The sequence below is a fragment of the Choloepus didactylus genome, chromosome 3 (genome assembly GCF_015220235.1).
Source record: "Choloepus didactylus isolate mChoDid1 chromosome 3, mChoDid1.pri, whole genome shotgun sequence".
In the NCBI taxonomy this organism is placed as follows: domain Eukaryota; kingdom Metazoa; phylum Chordata; class Mammalia; order Pilosa; family Megalonychidae; genus Choloepus; species Choloepus didactylus.
The window spans coordinates 40,818,803-40,838,609 of NC_051309.1; positions in this window are offsets into that span (position 1 = coordinate 40,818,803).

Consider the following 19,807-nt stretch of genomic DNA (forward strand, 5'->3'; position numbering starts at 1 on the left):
ATTCAGGGTGGGTCTTTATTAAATCACTGGAGTCCTATAAAAAGAGTTCACAGACAAAAGGAGCTCAGAGCAACTGAGAGTGACATTTTGGAAAGAAGCTGCAAGCAAAGAGAGGACAAAACACCTCAAGAGCAACATTTTGAAGAATGCCATTTTGAAATGCAACCTGAGAGCAAGCAGATGCCAGCCACGTGCCTTCTGAGCTAACAGAGGTTTTCGGATGCCATTGGCCATCCTCCAGTGAAGGTACCTGATTATTGATGCATTACCTTGGACACTTTATGGCCTTAAGACTGTAACTTTGTAACCAAATAAACCCCCTTTATAAAAGCCAAACTGTTTCTGGTGTTTTGCAAAACAGCAGCATTAGCAAACCGGAACAGTTGTCTCTAATGATAAAGAACACAAAAAGATGAACAGAAAGACATATCTGTACCTACAAAGAATCATCGTAGGCACTGATTAGACAATAAACAAACACATGAGTAACTCTACCCTTTCTTCTAATTTTGCATTGATAAACCACTATATCTCCAGTGGGCCCATGAATTTTGAAATACATTTTAAAATCAAACTGTTTTTATAGACAAGAACTCCGCCAACAATATTTGCCTGGGGCTCTCCATTAGCTAGAAACAGCCAGGCTGTGCATCTTAGGTTTTTTGTTTGGTTGGTTGGTTTTCAAAAGCTCTGCAGGTAATTCCAGTTTTGTGCCTAGGGTTGAGAACCTCTGTGCCAGGGGCAAACAGGTGGGTGTCCCCATCTCTGTTTTTAGCCAGCCATTGAGGAGGGCTACAGGGAGGTTTCTCAAAAGAACCCAATGGAAGTTCAATAGATGAAGGTTCAAAATGGATTTAAAAAGAAAAAAAAAAAAAAAAAAAGTCCCCTACAGGAAACCCTCCAGGTGGTAAAATAGTTGGAAAGCATTGGAAGCTATTTCTCTGAGTTGCCTTTTTTTAATGTACTAACGCCGCCACAGGAAGCATCATAAATCTCCTCAATGAACATTCCCAATCTGCTGATTGCTAGTGAGAAAATAGCCGGCTTGGTTTTGCATAGGTTCCCAGACTCCTTTTCACTCCTTTGCTCATTTCAACCTGTCAGGCCAGGAGAGGTAATTGCATTAAAGCACCTGACAACTTAAATCCTCCCATTTTTTGCATCAAAGTAGCCTTTTCTGTTTAATCAATTACAACACCTGAGGTCTCCTGGGCAAAAAAAAAAAAAAAAAAAAAAAAAAAAAAAAAAAAAAAATCTTGGGAAGCCTTAGAATTAGGAATAGATAAGGAGCTGGATTCAACGGGGAGAGCCTCCTGGTGAGAAAGGAAGCTTGTCGGAGGAACCCAAGGGATATCTTACTGGCTAACATGGCCTGTGCGTTTCCCACCAGAAGCTAAGTTCCTTGAGGGCAAGGCCTATTTCATGACTTTTTAATTGAACTGTCCTGCCTAACTCTCTCTTGGCAAAGCAACTGCTCTTTCTCATTCGATTACTGTATACAAGGCAGGGATAAGGACTAAACAGAGAGCTTACAGCCAAGGCAGTTTTAAGGGCCACACAAGCCAGATAAAAGATAAGTAGAAATTTAATTAGGGTCAGTGAAAGGGGAATGGATGTTGGAACTTCAAATGATTCTTTTTTTCTTTTTAAAGATGTAAATAGAACTGAGAGTCTGTTGGCTCTCTTTACCTATGGAAATGATGTTTTAATGGAAAAGGTTGAAAATCATCCATCTTCTTAAATAAGACTTAAGCAGATCTAGGGAGCTTTAGATAGGCCCTTTAAAAATAAATGCAAAAGTAATAAATTCATATTTTCCTTCTTGACAGCTCATCTCAGGTCCCCTCCTACTATGAGGACTTCTCAGAGGGTAGATTTGGAGAAAAAAATACATACTCAGACCTGAAAGTGATTGTTCCATCGGAAGTCGGTTTCTTTTCTAGCTCTCTGGAGGCTTGCCTACCAAGTCAACCTAGTTCCCTAGAAATGCCTTTCTTCTAAAAGTTGCAAAGTCTGGTTCTATCCTAAGCGGAGCCCTAGTTCCTCTAGAGGCTGCACTAGATCCCTGCTGTTGAAAGGAAACTTGGTATGGTGCAAAGAGCTTCGATTATAAAGTCCCAGATTTGAATGCCAGCTCAAAGACTTGGTTTCCTCATCTGTCATTGGGGATGATATGATCTTCAGCATAAACACCTTATGAGGTTTCAATAGGAGAGTAAATGCAAAGTGCCTGATATGTAATAGGTGCTCAATAAAAGGGCCTCCACTCCCTTTCGTTTGACCTGTGGCTCAGCTGAGGATATGGACCTTCTCCTCAATCCATAAGAAAAAGGCAAGGGGGTGGGAACTGTTTTCTTTATCCTCTCCCTCCACCCTCAACCCTTCTTTAGGTAGATCTGAACTGTGCATTTTCAGGAGGGGAGCTAGTGCTGATAATGACTGAAAATGGCAGAGGCCTGGCCCTTTTATTTCAGGGAATGAAATAAGGGAGAATCCATGTGCTGGATTTTAATTTCAATTAGCAAACGTTTGTTGAGAGTAGTCTTCATGTTAATCCTATGCTAGAGAATGGGGATGAAGAAATGAGGAAGACTGGACCCCTTTTTTCAAGCTTCTCTGTATCATTTAAGTGCAGTCACTTAAGAATGGAAAATTCTTCCAACACATTTATTTGCCCAAGAAACTGTAGTGAATCCATACTTTATTGTGTTATGTTGGCTTATTTCTATTTTGTGCCAGTTCGAAGGTATTATGTCCCCCAGAAAAAGCCATATTCTTTGATGCAATCTTGTGGGGCAGATGTTTAAGTGCTGATTGGATTGGAATCCTCTGGGTGTTTCCATGGAAATGTGCCCCACCCAACTGTAGGTGATAACTCTGATGAGATAATTTTCATGGAGGCATGGCCCCATCCATGGGGTGGGCCTTGATCAGTGGAGCCATATAAATGAGCTGACAAGCAGAAGGAACTCAGTGCAGTGCAGCCATGAGTGATATTTTGAAGAGGCGCTACAGCCAAGAGGGACACTTTGGAGAAAGCACAGGAGCTGCAGATGAGAGACAGTTTGAAGATGGCCATTGAAAGCAGACTCTTGCTCTGGAGAAGCTGAGAGAAGACAAATACCCCAAGTGCAACTAAGAGTGACATTCTTGAGGAACTGCAGCCTAGAGAGGAACATCCTGGGAGAAAGCCATTTTGAAACCAGAACTTTGGAGCAGATGCCAGCCACGTGCCTTCCCAGCTAACACAGGTTTTCCGGACACCATTGGCCATCCTCCAGTGAAGGTATCCAATTGCTGACCTTGGACACTTTATGGCCTTAAGACTGTAACTGTGTAACCAAATAAACTGCCTTTTATAAAAGCGAATCCATCTCTGGTGTTTTGCATTCCAGTAGCATCAGCAAACTAGAACAATACACAAATGGTGGGCAGAAGCGGACCCTTGAAACTGTATAAAAGCTTGGGTTTCTTTTTCATGTCTTAGTTTCCCAGGCTGCTATGGCAAATACTACACAAACTGATTTTGGCTTAAACAATGGGAATTTATTTGGTTCATGGTTTTGAGGCTAGAAGTCCAACATCAAGATATTGGTGAGGCTTGCTCACTCCCTGAAATCAGTAGGGTTCTACTGTTGGCTGCTAGCAATCTGTGGGGTTCTTGACTTGTATCTCTTCCTCCTCTCACAGGGCAATACCCTCTCCTTTTGTCTGCTCTTCTGGTTTCCATCGACTTCTAGCTTCTCCTGTGTGGCCTTCTCCAACTTTTAGATTTCAGTTTCTTCTCTTTTTAAAGCTTCCAGTAACATGGATTAAAATCCATCCTGATTCTGTTGGCCACACCTCAACTACAAATACTACCTTCAAGAGGTTCTATTTACCATGGATTCACACTCACAGGAACATGGATAAAGATTAGGAACATGTCTATGTTGGGGTATATAATTTAATCTACCACAGGTATCTTGTAAAAAAAACTCTACAAAAAAGCCACCACTCTTGTGGCTGGGCTAATAAATCAGATGGACACCAGTAGTAGACCAGTGGAAGTCATCTGAACTTCCCCATGCTAATTCCTCAGCTTGGACTGGTAATATTCAGGCACCCCTTTTGCTCCTGGTCTTGGTTTTAGATCCATGGTCTATGCTGCTCTTCAATACCTGACTGCCATAATCCTCAACTTGTCTATACCACGCACCCTTGATTTGGGTCTCCTCAGGGATGGCTTGAGGTCTCTTTGTTTGAATGTGCATGTGCATTCCTGCTGCTCACCCTCATTGCTGTGCTTAAGATGCTCAGAAAAATCCTGTGCCTGACCTCCTGCTCTTTTTACCAACCTGGCCCACCATCAAGATTCTCCCAAGTCCTATTGCCTGGGGAGGGACACATTCCCGGAAACATTCTAGAACAAATTTAGAACAAGCAGCTTGTGGGCACTTCTAAAGGTGATCCGTGAGGGTAGCATGAGTTCAATAAGGATGATTGTGATACAGCAAATCTGATTTCCTTTGTGGAAAACTGGACTGACAGATCAAGGGAGGGTCACGAAGTTAGAGTCCTGGATTTCATAAACGGGTTTGATAGATCCTTTCATGATATCTTTTAGAAGATCAAGAAACACAGGCTTATTTAGGACAAATAGATTATTTCATGGTTGGTTAAAAAGCCATGCTGTCATTAATCAAATGTGCTCATGACAGTCTGAGAGGGTCTGCTGGTGAACAATAGAACCCTGTCTTCAGCCAGGTTCTGTCTGGGTTTCTTTGTCTCTCCCTCTCTCTTTCTCTCTACCACTCTCTTTGAACAACTGGCTCATAGAAGATCCCAATCAATGCCAGATCAGCTTCAGGGTTGGAGAGTAACGGGCTGTTGGGTGGTTGTGATCCTAACTGCTGTGTTCCCTACACATACTCTGTCACCCTTTCTGGATCTAAATCCTGGCTTTGGTAACCCAGAAGACTTGGGGTAGATTTTTATGCTTCTCGAAGGAGGGCCTCCGTATTCAGGAGCTAAAAGAATGCCTAACACATAATCAGCCATGCTTATTCCACCATGCTTTGTGTGAACCTTCTAATATTAAGGATTATTAAATATTAAGGATTGTTGGAACATTGTGTGGACTTACCCTTTTTGGAAACATCCAGTAGGTCACTGGATGGGTAGAGTAATTCAACTCCTTGCCTTAGTTTGGTAGAGGGAATGGGAAGAAGGGCAGGGTAGAGGAAGGTGCAGAAATTGTGGGGATCAAGTACCTTTGTGAATGTCTTTCTTGGTGTTGCATTTTGTCTTTTCTAAGTCCCTTTGTCTTCTGTGTAATACAAGGAAGCTACTGTTTGCCTAGAATTTAATACTCTCTTCTGTTTGTTTTAATCCTTTCCATGACCAGGTGTTTCTTCTGTTTTTTTTGAAGTTTTTGTCAATAGCCATTTACTCATTTGGCATTATAAAACCCTACTTCAAACAAGACACACAATTTCATACATCATAAAAGTAAAGACAAATCGAGTATTTTCAAAGCAATATATTTTAAACTATATCCAAGTCCCAAGTACCTACCTGGGGCAAGAACTGAACTTTTCTGAAGCAATAGATTGTAGGGCTGACTGATTTATTTTGGACCAGAGTAGATATTAATTTCTTCAATGCTTCCTATGATAGGGATTTTACCCAGATTTCTGTGTGAGACCAGCAGAGCTTGATGATCAGAACCTATGTATCCTTGTCTTACAAACAGGTTAGGTACTGACAGTGGACACTGTATAAATTTCCAACCTCCTGAATTTACACTAAGGTAATGAACATTAAAATTTGATGCTGGTCCTATAGCCTCACACTCAAATATTTACCTTTTTGTCAATTGCTTTACTTCTCATTTTATTGATCACTGTCAATTGCATAGCCATAGCACTTTTCACATATTTGAGGATTCACTATTTGTCCTTCAGAACTGTTCTTACAGCCAATAATTTTTCCCATACAGGCAAGCCAGCTTCATCCATTTCTTACCACTTTCTAAGTATTTTCCTTGGATTTCAACATAATAGCACTCTGCCCCACCTCTTTCTCCTCTCTCCTCTGTCCCTCCTCCTCCTCTTGCCTCTCCACCCCTCCTTCATCTTCTCATCTTCTCCTCCTCCTCCTCCTTCTTCAACAGCTTAACTGAGGAATAATTTACATGCCATAAATCTCACCCATTTTAAGTGTACAACTCAATGATTTTTAGTAAATGGACAGATTTGTACAATTATGCACATCTACAATCCAGTTTAAGAACATTTTCATCATCCCAGTAAGATCCTTTTTGCCTCTTTGCAATAATCCCTATTCTCAATTCCAGCCCCAGGCAGCTACTTACTCACTTTCTGTCTATAGGTTTGCTTTTCTGGATATTTCATTTAAATGAATCATACAACATGTAGTCTTTTATGTCTGGCTTCTTTTGCTTAGTATGTTTTTGAGGTTCATATCTATGTTATATCTTATATCAGTAGTTTGTTCCTTTACACTGCTGAATAATATACCATTGTATGGATATACCGTATTGTATTTATCCATTCATCAGTTGATGAACATTGGGTTTGTTTCCACTTTTTGGCTATTATGAATAATACTGCTATGAAAATTTATATACAAGTCTTTGTGTGAACATATGTTTTCATTTTTCTTAGGTAAATACCTAGGACTGAAATTGTTGGGCAAAACTCTTCTTAGTAGTACTTTTAACAATCACATGATAGGAGATATACAGATATACTAATTTTTTTTTGAATAATTTATATAGTCAATTAAAAATAATTTGGTTCAAACATATAAACATTTCCCCAATTTAGTTGTAATATCTTCATTGACGTAGCATGCCTTATTACATCTCTGAACTGATCCTGCCCCTTTTACCATTTTGAATATATGAAAAATTATGTATTGATTTAGTGAAAAATTGATTAATATTAACTTTTTGAAAATTGTGCTTTAAATACTGCACAACAGAAACATAGAGAAAGACTGCTGAATTTGGAGTAGGAAAAATTTGGATTTGATTCCTATCTCTTTCTCCTAATTGCTATGTAAGCCTTTGAACAAAATCATTTAAGGTCTGTGAACTTCCATTTCCTCTTCAATAATAAGAATAATGTTAAGTGCCCTGCCCACCCCACAGCATCGATGACCATGTAATCCATAAATTACTGTATCACTGGACCCAAGTGATACAGTCTCACTATGGTGTCACCCTTCAGAAGCATTGTTCAGTAGCCAAAAGACACCATAAAGCCATTCCATTTCCTCCTTATGTCTCTTGAAGGACAGTAAAGAAGATCTAAGCACACAGTACAGTCATAGAAAATCCCCTTTCCTCACACATGGTCCCTCCTGCCCTCAGCTTCTCAGTCTCCTTCCCCATCCTCCCCTTCCCCCATGTATGTGCTGCTTTCCCCCTTCCTCTTCTTTACGCCCTCTCTCCTCTCTCAGTCTTTGATTATGCGGAATGGCTTGACCTCTCTCCCAGTAAGAAATAATTCGTCCCCTGTAAGAGGTGAGAAATCAGGTTGGCAATGTCAGGATTTCATTTGGAAGGATGAAGGAGGAAATCTGAGTAGTAAGTCTTTTTACATATGATATAAAATATGAAACAATGAAAATGTAAAATATTATCATAATCATCAACATTATTAATAATATGAGGTGATACAATAGGTATAGCTGCTAAAATACTAACAGGCCAATAATATTAAGACACATTTAAGACACGTTCCCGCCCCCGCCATTAAAAAATTCTGAAATCAAAATGTGTCTTACAATGAATGACATTTTATAATTACTATTAGATGTTTTACCTATTTCAACATCTGCGAAGTCTTACTATCAAGGAGGCCTTAGGTAAAGTATGGATAATTGATTTCACCCATGTTGGGTGCTGTAGATTGAGTGCCAAGTATGTAACAGTGGTTGGGAGTAGGGTTTCCTGGCAACCATTTGAAGAATCAGGGCTGGCACTTTGCCTATAGGAGGGTGGGGGAGCCTTGGCCATGTGCTCTTGGGGTTGTGATAACTTACGTGACTTATGAGACCCAGAAGAAAGGGGGGTTCAAGATTCTGTTTACACCATCTGTATCATCCATGTGACACACATCCCACTGCCTGATGCCTTCTTGGGCAAACAGGATTCCTCACAAATCAATATCAATATGGGGCAGCCTGTCTGCAGGGTATATATCATGCCTAAAGCCATGCTCTGCATTTCTGTCACATTCACTCCTGACTTGCTCAGTAGCCACTGCAGGGCGCCTTGGAGGGACTGTGATTAGAAGTTGAATGAAATACTTTGTACTGATGCCAAACGATGGTGTATCACCCGGCCTGTGGACCAGTGGCGCCACAAATGTAAGATAATATTATGACAAGGAAGTTAAGAAGTACAGGAAATGAAAACAATACAGAGGCCTGGGATGGAAATTCAGGACAGAAATGACTTCAGAGCCATCAGGGTTTGTTTGTGAAAGCATAGGTTGTCCAAGCAAAAAACAATTGGGGCAAAAACCTATAGCTGCTGCTCCCAATAAGCAGCTTGTCAGAAAAGTGCAGAAAGTTTTCAAAGACTGTTCCACTCAAACAGGGCCTGTGCTGGAGAGTGAAGCTGTCGAGTGATCATAAATAGTGGGTCCTGGGAGGCTGGGCTTGGTTTGACTGAATCCCCAACAGAGCCAATTTTCCTGGGTCTATGTAAATAGCAGTAGATGCTTAGAGGGGAGAGTTAGAATACATAAGCGCTCATCTTTCAGAAAATATGTTTCTATTTTACTTGCTTCCTCTTATGATCTGTTGGTTTAGTACATATTGAGACATACTAAATCACAAAGTAAGCAAGCTTTTCACCTTTGGTCTGATGTCAGTTCAGGGAATCTGAATCTATGGAAAGGGTTTGGGAATTTGGATCTCTTTTTAAAGGTTTTTCATCTCTCTAGGTTGGTCTACCTTGTGATAGCCCTTGAGTAGGCTGACCTGAGACTTTCCCAGTTCTAGGAGGTCCTAACTGGGGCCATCATTGTCTTGAAATCTGTGGATACCCCACAATGAGCCTGAGCCCATGGCTCTGAAATAATTTTGTTGACCCTACTCCCAGAGTATGGTGGGAAAAGGGTAGCTTGGTGGCATTCCATTTTCCTCAAGCCTAAACCTCAGTTCTGCCTCCTACAGGCTGTGAGATTGCAGTACTGGGATGAACCAACACCACTGTCTTTGCAACCAGTGGGGCTGGACTCTAGCGGAGTTGTGGTGGTTTGAAGCTGTATGTACCCCAGAAAAACATGATCTTAATCTTAGTCCGCTCCTGTGGGTGTGCCTCTCCTGTAAATAGAATCTTTTGATGATGTTGCTTCAGTTAAGATGTGGATTGACTCAATCAGGCTGGGTCTTGATGCTATTACTGGAATCCTTTATAAGCAGAATAAAATTCAAACAGATAGTGAAAGCCAGAGGGAGCAGCCAGAAGCTGAAAGACAAAAGAACCCAGAAGAGGCCACCGTGTGCATTGCCACGTGATAGAGGAGCCAAGGACCAAGGTTCAGCAGCAGCCAGCCCCAGAACACCAGTTCTTGGGAAGAAAGCATCACCTTGATGACACCTTGATTTGGATTTCTCCTAGCCTCAAAACTCTGAGCCAATAAATTCCCATTGTTTAAGCCAACCCATTGCATGGTATTCGCTTTAGCAGCCAAAAAACTAAAACAGCAGTGTAGAGCAAGAAGCAAGGAATAGAGCCAGCTAGAGTTGTTTGACCCCTTTTTTTTTTTCATCATTTGCTGAGAGATTTTTATATGCCAGGTACTATGTTATTGGTCTTTTACAAACCTTATCTCATACATCTTTATGAGAACCCAGTGAGGCATGTATTATTATCTCTATTTTATAGATGAAACAATTGAGGCTTAGAAACTTTAAGCAACCTGACAGGTCACAGAGCTGTGAGTGGCAGCTATACGTTTCCTTTTGCCCTTATTGTTTTACATGCATGTGTTTCTGTACTAGAACTTGGGCTTTTAGACACTTTGTTTCTATTTGCTTCTGACATTTGGTAGCTCTAGTGGGATCTGGTATTTGGGAAAGTCTGTCAGTTTTGGCAAATGTACAACTATAAAGGTAAACAGAGCGTGAATAACCAAGAGATGTTAACTACAGGAGGTCTTTTGAGGGTCCCAGGAACCAAACAGCAGAGGGTCCTGAGGAATTGAGAGTGGTCAGACATGCAAGAGGTTTGCTGGTTGGTGTCCTAGTGGTGAGCTGGATGGTTTAAAATGAAAGAGAATAGTTAGGCCATGAGTAGTTCACTGGTGAAAATGGAGTAGGGAAAACCAAGAACCTCAACATCTAAGAAGGTCAATTGAATGGTGAGGAAACTCATACTTCAGAAATCCTCCCCTTTCAGATAAGGGAGCAAGGATACACTACAAATCTAAAAAAGGTCCTGTGGGTGGGAGGAGACTTGCCTGGACAGCTGACCAACAGGACAATTCAAGAGGGGGAGACTGGTCTACAAATAGCCTGTTCACCATTTTTCTTACTGTAAGTAAGCCCAGGAACAAGAACTCAGAATTGGGGGAACCCCATCACTGTGGGGAAATCCAAATTCCAAACAGTTTCTCCTCTCAGGATGAGGTAGTCACTGCCCAGATCTACAGCAAAGCCTTGGGAGGCCGAGGTACCTCAACACAAAGCTCCAAGAACATTCAGAAAAACTGAAGGGAGGGAGCGTGGAAAGCTTCCTGAAAGTTCCAAGGCAGCAGAACAACCAGGCATATTCTTAGGATCATACAACATTAAACAAAAAAGAGGAGCTAGGGGTCTTTTCACAAAAGACCAGTGAAGATTTACAAAATTTTGAGCCAAAAATTAAAAATCAAGAGTGTTCGGGATTATCTTGAAAAATCAGAAGACCTGGCAACACAGAGTCACATTTCTAGGATAGTTGAGTACTCACTTCAGGAGGTGCCTGGGCTCTCCAGGTCTCCTCAGTCCCCACAACTCCCTGATGCCATCTGGACACGGGTTTTCTTTATATTCAGCCAGCTCCTTCATTTACCTTACCTGCCAGGCTGTGGGAGGCATTTGACTTTGGAATCCCTAATATAGACCACCATTTCCTTTATACATGAGGAAACTGAGACCTAAATAGGGGATATGACTTGCCCAAGATGAAATAATTGGTAAATATTAGAGCTAGGACTTTAACCCAGGTCCTTGAATAACTAACCCAATCTCTATTCTCTAAACTTTCCCCTTGACTCCAGTGTGTTCTCCATTATTATCCTTGAAATGTTGCAAGAATTCTGGAAAATTGGCATCTGAGAGAGAATGTGAAGATGGTGGTGTGATGATGGGAAAGATAAGGTTATAAGGTTTTGTTTCTTTCTTTCTGTTTTTTTTTTTAAATTTCTTGTAACCATAAGATACTCTGATTTAAGACTCGGGGAGAGGATAAGACTTCCCCAAACATAAAGATCAAGGAAGCAAAATGTGGAAGAGAAAGAGGAAGGAAATTAAGGCTGCCCCAGAATTTAAGCTGGCAAAAGTGCCAAAAATTCCCCTGAGTTGAGAACTCGAGTATTACAGAAAACTTTGTTGGTCCAGATAACTGGGGATTGGCAAAATTGAGAAACCATGGATTCAGATTTGAATATTAAAAGTTGTAAATTTTTTAAAAATGAAAGATAAAACCTGTAAAACTGTAAAATCTTGGAGGGAGTAAGGAGACAATTTGTTTTTGAAGTGAACACCAAGATAGAAAAAATAATGTTATAAAAATGAAATAGTGATATAGACATACTACTTTGAAACTTAAAAAGCAATTTTATGTTCATTAATTCGTGTATTTCTCCCCTTGCTGGAATCCTGTGATATTGGACAGTGTTGCTTAAAGTCCAATGGGATGTTAGAGATATCTCAAGTTGCCACCCAGTAGACCAGACATGGTGCTTGGAAAGGGACTTTTCTTTTGCAGAAGTGCTTATTTTTTTGTTTCTGGCAACTGTTTGCAGAAATTAGTAGCAGAGGTAATGTGTGCATGGCCAGGAGAAGAGTCTTCCACCTCGACTAGTTAATTCATCAAGTCTTTGTTGAATTCTAAACTATAAGCAAGGAAGTCTGCTGGCTGCTGGAATATGGTGAAGAGTAAGAGCTATGTGGTTCCTGCACTTATGGAGATTAGTTTTACTGTATTTTTTGATTCAGTATGGCTGGATATTGTGTAAAATTTCAACAATTTCTAATAGCCATTTGCCCTCTCCCAATGTTACTCCTTAGTTTACCTGTAATATCTGGCAGGACATGTTATACTCCCCCCTCCTAAAATGTCATGCTGTGTGCAGATGTTGGAAAGTCTTACCATTAGCAGAACTTGGATATTCATAGCATTCTGAAGATGCTAGGACCTATTTTAAAACATTTATCCTTCCAATCACCTGTTTTAATACAAAGTCAGACTTGGATGGATCCTTGGGAGATTCTGTCTCTCTCGTGGCACCTTCTTTGAATGGAAATGGTGATAGTGAAGATAGTTGTCTTGTTCCAAATCTTGAAGGAAATGCTCTTGACTATTGAGTTTTGTGCATTTGCCATTTACTATTGTTTATAGTAGGCTTTAAAAATAGTTTGTTTTTTCTTTTCCTAGTTTACCAAGTGTTTTTTTAAATAATGAATAGATGTTGAATTTATTGAATGCTTTTTTGCAGCTCTTAAGTTGATCATGTGATGCCTCTTCTTTGATCTTTTAATGTAGTCAATTTGTTCTATTATCTTTTTCATTACTTATTGTTGGATTCAGTTTGCTAATGTTTTGTTGATGATTTTGTATGAACATTTATGAGTAAAATTGCCTTACAAATTTCCTTTTTCCAACTGTACTTGCATGTTGATGTGTGTTATTCCAGCCTCATAAAATGGGAAGAATTATCTGTATTTCAAGTTTCCTGAGATTAGAACTATTTGTTTCTTGAATATCTGATAGAACTCTCTCTTAAAACCATCTGACATGCTGTTTTCTTTCTGGGACAGCTTTTAACTATGGATTCAATTTTTTAAAACTTTTATAATATCATTAAACATCTTATCTTCCTTTTTGATAACATTTTAATGCTGTATAGTCTCTAAGAATTTTCCTTTTCACCTATTTTTCAATTTTGGGGGAAAAAACTTTTTATAATATCCTATTGTCTTTTTTAATGCCTGCAGCAGCTATAGTTTGTTTACTTTTCCATTCATGGTATATTTTTTAAATGGCTGCTCTTTTTGTTTTTTTGATCAGTATTGCTAGAGGCTTGTCTTTATTAGAATTTCAAAGAAACAGCTTTGGATTTATTGATCCTCTCTATTGTTTGTATTTATTTTTATTATTAATTTCTGCTCTTAATGTTATTTCCTTTTCTGGTTAGTTTGGGTTTATTCTACTATTCTTTTTCTATATCTTAAATTCGATGTTATTTCATTGTTAGTCTCTCTTCTTTTTAAATATAAATATTCAAGACTTACTTTAGTTGTATCCCATAAGTTGTTTTATGTGTTTTTTCATTATAATTGACCTAAGTATTTTCTAATTTTCATTTTGAATTGGAAAATATATGGGGATTTTAAAACATCTTTTTGTTATTGGCATCTAATTTAACTTAATTGGGATTAGAGAATGTGGAATGTAAGATGCCAATTCTTGCAAATTTGTTGAGACTGTTTTTATTGCTTAGTGAGTGGTAAATTTTATAAATGTTCAATATGTGTTTGAAAAGAATGTCAGTTTCACAATTGTTGGGTACATTGTCCTTTATATACATTAGATTAAGAATGCAATTTTGTTTTTCAAATCTTCTAATTCCTTCCTGATTTTTTTTTTTTTTATCTATGTTTCCTGTCAGTTACTGATAGGAAACTATTCACTATGATAGTGGATTTGTAAATTTCTCATTGTAGTTCTGTCAATTTCTATTTTATTAGATGAATGCAATATCTTCCTAGTGAGGCAACCTTTTCTATATATGTATATATATAATGTTTTAGCCTTAAAATATATTTTGTCTGGTATTCATATGGCTACACCAGATTTCTTTTTGTTAGTGCTTGCCTGACATTTCTATTTTCATTCTTTTATTTTAAATCTTTTTGAGTCTTTATGTTTTAGGCATCTCTTTCATAAACAACATAAAGTTAGATTTTGTATTTTCATGTAATTTCACAATCTTTGCCTTTTAACTAAAGATTTTAGTACACTTACATTTATTGCTCTTTGATTCCTTTATATTATTTTTCTTTCTATTTGTCTTATTTTTTTCTATTTCTTTTTCAATTTCCTTTTTATTATTATTTTTTTAGGAATTGATTCAGCTTTTAAAATTTATTACAATTTTGAGCACTACTGATTTAGAAGTTATATACTCTATTTCTACTATTTTAATGTTTGCTTTAATATTTTTACCATAATTATTGACAAAGTTTAATCAATACCTTCTACCCAAGCAATACAAGGGAATGAGTATAGTTTAACACTGATTATCCCTACTGATTTATATAATATTATCTAGTATTTAGTTTTGTTATTTTTATTCACACACTGAGATATTTAAGTTTTTCCACTTAATGTTTGTTTAGATCACCCCTGGCTTCTCTACCTCCAATTTAGCAAATTCTTTGCTCACCATTCTTTTCTTTCATACATCTTCTCCCTGGATCTTTTTCTTCTGCATGAGATTCATTTTAAAAATTTCCTTTAGTGATGTTTGTTTGTGGTAAAATCTCACAGTTGATGTTTGTCTGAAAATATCTTGATCTTTCTCTCTGTTCTTGAAAGATACTTTCAAAGACAGTTTCATTGACAGTTTAGCTTAGTTTATTAAAAGATTATTCCACTTTCTTCTGGCTTCCATTGTTGCTATTGGTAAAGCAGCTGTTAGTCATTCTTCATGGTATACTAATCTGTCTCTTTCCTACATTTTAAGATCTTTATTTCTTCTTTGATGTTATTTAGTTTTACAAAGGAATCTCTTGTATGAATTAGGGCCACAAATCAGTGTGCAATCAGACATGTGGTTGAGAATTCTCAGGGCAGAACTTTTTCCCCTTCATCAGTGCTAAGGTTGAGACAGGCACATTTCCTTTCCACTCTCTTCTGTAGGACAAGCTTATTTCTAGTTTACCCTAATACTGACAGTGTTGGTCTTGGAGATCCCAGATCTACAAGAGAATCTCCTTTCGCTTCTTATCTTGGAGAAGATTTAACTTTTGAGTTCTTACTGTCAAAACAAAAGATCAGTGACATCAGGGTTGGCTCAAAACCCAAAGATCAAAGTGGATTATCTATCTAAGTTTTTACTTTTTCTTTATTTCTGGCCTTTGAGGATTCCTTCCTTTCTTACTAGCTGTTCTGGTTTGCTAATGCTGCCTTCTTGCAAAATACCAGAAATGGATTGGCTTTTATAAAGGGGGTTTATTTGATTACACAGTTACAGTCTTAAGGCCATAAAGTGTCCAGGTCAACAATCAGGTACCTTCACTGGAGGATGGCCAATGCATCCAGAAAACCTCTGTTAGCTGGGAAGGTATGTGGCTGGCATCTGTTTGCTCCCAGGTTGCATTTCAAAATGGAATTCTCCAAATTGTCAGTGTCATCTTTCAGTGGCCATCTTCAAAATGTCTGTCTCAGCTGCAGCTCTTCTTCAAAATGTCACTCTCAGTTGCTTTCCAAAATGTCACTCATAGTTGCACCGAATTCCCTCTGTTTTTCAGCTTTTTATATGGCTCCAGTGATTTAATTCTGACCCACCCCAAATGGGTGAGGTAATACCCCCATGGAAATGATCCAATCAGAGGTCTTGCCCACAGTTGATTGAGTCACATCTCCATGGAAACACCCAATCAATAGGTTCCAACCTAATCAACACTTATATGTCTGCCCCTACAAGATTGTATCAAAGAACATGGTGTTTGGGGGGCATAACACATCCAAACTGGCACACCAGCTCAGTGATACAATTACAAATTTTTAAATATTTTATTGTGCATGTCAGCTGTTTTTGTAGGAGGCCTGTTCTGGATGTCTAATCTGCCATACTGCAACAAATAGAAGTCAATTGAGTTTTCTCATTCCCTCTTTTTCTCCCTACATTTCCTAAGACTTTTGCTCCCATATTTCATGGGAGTAAAGTGATATGTCCTTGTTGCATAAATTTGCATTTGCCTGACTATAATTAAATAATTTGGGTACTTGGATTAGTTCTTCTCTGAATTGCATATTTTTCTAATAAATTTCCTCTTTTTATTGGCAATTTGTAAATGCTCTTTTTATATTATTGATGTTAATCTTTGGCCTGTTACGCATACTATAAATATCCCAAATCTATTATTTTTCTACCAATTTTGTTTATGGCAATTTTTTTGCCCATAAATGTTAAATTTTTTTACATAGCTAAGTATGTTTATCTTTTATTGTCAAGCTTCTTATGGCTTCCAATCTCAGTTTTTCAATTTCTTGTCAACTTTGGATTATGTATAATTTCCTAAATGGTCTTGTAAGATTTCTTTTTACATTCATTTTTTATTGAGATATATTCACATACCATGCATTCATACAAAGCATACATTCAATTGTTCACAGTACCATTATATAGTTGTGCATTCATCCCCAAAATAAATTTTTAACATTTTCATTACCACACACACACAAATCATAAGAATAAAAATTAAAGTGAAAAAGAACAATTACAGTAAAAAAGAACACTGGGTGCCTTTTTATTTTTTTTCCCTCATTTTTCTACTCATCCATCCATACACTGGACAAAGGGGAGTGTGGTCCATATGGCTTTCCCAATCATGTTGTCACCCCTCATAAGCTACAATTTTATACAATTGTCTTTAAGATTCATGGGTTCTGGGTTGTAGTTTGATAGTTTTGGGTATTTACTGCTAGCTATTCCAATTCATTAGAACCTAAAAAGGGTTGTCTATATTGTGTGTAAGAATGCCCACCAGAGTGACCGCTCAGCTCCTTTTGGAATCTCTCTGCCACTGAAGCTTATTTCATTTCCTTTCAAATCTCCCTTTTGGTCAAGAAGATATTCACCATCCCACGATGCCAGATCTAGATTCCTCCCTGGGAGTCATATTCCATGATGCCAGGGAGATTCACTCCCCTGGGTGTCAGATCCCATGTAAGCAGGAGGGCAGTGATTTCACCTGCCAAGTTGGCTTAGCTAGAGAGAGAGAGGACCACATCTGAGCAACAATGATGCATGCAGGAGGAGGCTCTTAGGCACAACTATAGGCAGGCCTAGCCTCTCCTTTGCAGCAACAGTCTTGCCAAGGGCAAGTCCCCTGGTAGAGGGCTCAACCCATCAAACCACCAGTCCCCTATGTCTGTGAGCACATCAGAAACCATCAACGTGGGGAAGCCCAACACCCCTGCATTCTTCCTCAGCTCCTCAAGGGGGCTCTGCATATTTTTTTCATTTTTTTTAAAAATTAACTTTTTTTTTTTTTAAATTAACTATATCAAAAAAACATTAAAAAAAATACAACAAGAAAACATTTCAAACAAACCATAACAAGGGAGTAAGAAAAATACAACTACCCTAAAATAACTACTTTACTTCCAACATGTTCCTGCTCTACCCAAGAAAATAACTTAATATAGCAACATATCGGTGAACTTGTTCCTACTATACCCGTCAGCAATTAACAAGCCATAGTCATTCCTGTGCATTCTCAGAACATTAAATTTACCCACAATAGCTTATCTGTTATTGGGTATCGTTCCCCCTTCGTTAATGCTCTCTATCACTGGTTCCCCTACATTCTACATTATAAACCATTTATTTTACATTTTTCAATGTTTGCATTAGTGATAGCATATAATATTTCTCTTTTTTGTGCCTGGCTTATTTTGCTCAGCATTATGTCTTCAGGGTTCATCCATGTTGTCAAATGTTTCACAACATCGTTCCTTCTTACTGCCACGTAGTATTCAATTGTGTGTATATACCACATTTTATTTATCCACTCATCTGCTGAAGGACATTTGGGTTGTTTCCATCTCTTGGCAATTGTGAATAATGCTGCTATGAACACTGGTGTGCAGATATCTGTTCGTGTCACTGCTTTCAGATCTTCCGGGAATATACCAAGACGTGCAATCACTGGATCGAAAGGTAACTCTATATCTACTTTTCGAAGGAACTGCCAGACTGACTTCCAGAGTGGCTGAACCATTATACAGTCCCACCAACAATAAATAAGAGTTCCAATTTCTCCACATCCTCTCCAGCATTTGTAGTTTCCTGTTTGTTTAATGGCAGCCATTCTAATTGGTGTGAGATGGTATCTCATTGTGTTCTTAATTTGCATCTCTCTAATAGCTAGTGAAACTGAACATTTTTTTCATGTGTTTCTTGGCCATTTGTATTTTCTCTTCACAGAACTGTCTTTTCGTATCTTTTGCCCATTTTATAATTGGGCTGTCTGTACTATTGTCATTGAGTTGTAGGATTTCTTTATATATGCAAGATATCAGTCTTTTGTCAGATACAATTTCCAAAAATTTTTTCCCATTGAGTTGGCTGCCTCTTTACCTTTTTGACAAATTCCTTTGAGGTACAGAAACTTCTAAGCTTGAGGAGTTCCCATTTATTTTTTCTTTTGTTGTTTGTGCTTTGGATGTAAGGTCTAGGAAGTGGCTGCCTAATACAAGATCTTGAAGATGACTCCCTACATTAGCTTCTAGGAGTTTTATGGTACTTTCTTTTATATTGAGGTCTTTGATCCACTTTGAATTAATTTTTGTGTAGGGTGTGAGGTAGGGGTCCTCTTTCATTCTTTTGGATATGGATATCTAACTCTCCCAGCCCCATTTGTTGAAAAGACTGTTATGTCCCAGTTCAGTGACTTTGGGGGCCTTATCAAAGATCAGTTGGCCATATATCTGGGGGTCTATCTCTGAATTCTCAATTCAATTCCATTGATCAATATATTTATCTTTGTGCCAGTACCATGCTGTTTTGAATACTGTGGCTTTATAATAATCTTCAAAGTCAGGGAGTGTAAGTCCTCCCACTTCATTTTCTTTTTTAGAGTGTTTTTAGCAATTCAAGGCATGTTCCCTTTCCAAATAAATATGATAACTAGCTTTTCCAGGTCTGCAAAGTAGGTTGTTGGAATTTTGATTGGGACTGCATTGAATCTGTAGTTGAGTTTGGGTAGAATTGATGTCTTAATGACATTTAGCCATCCTATCCATGAACATGGAATATTTTTCCATCTTTTAAGGTCCCCTTCTATTTCTTTTAGTAGAGTTATGTAGTTTTCTTTGTATAGGTCTTTTACATCTTTGGTTAAGTTTATTCCTAGGTACTTGATTTTTTTAGTTGCTATTGAAAATGGTATCTTTTTCTTGAGTGTCTCTTCACTTTGTTCGTTTCTAAGCATATAAGAACATTATTGACTTATGTGTGTTAATCTTGTATCCTGCTACTTTGCTAAATTTGTTTATTAGCTCTAGTAGCTGTATCATCGATTTCTCAGTTTTTTCCAGATATAAGATCATATCATCTGCAAATTATGACAGTTTTACTTCTTCCTTTCCAATTTGGATGCCTTTATTTCTTTGTCTTGCCGGATTGCCCTAGCCAGCACCTCTAGGGTAATGTTGAATAACAGTGGTGACAGTGGGCATCCTTGTCTAATTTCTGATCTTAGAGGGAAGGCTTTCAGTCTCTCACCATTGAGTACTGTGCTGGCTGTGGGTTTTTCATGTAAGCTCTTTATCATATTGAGGAAGTTTCCT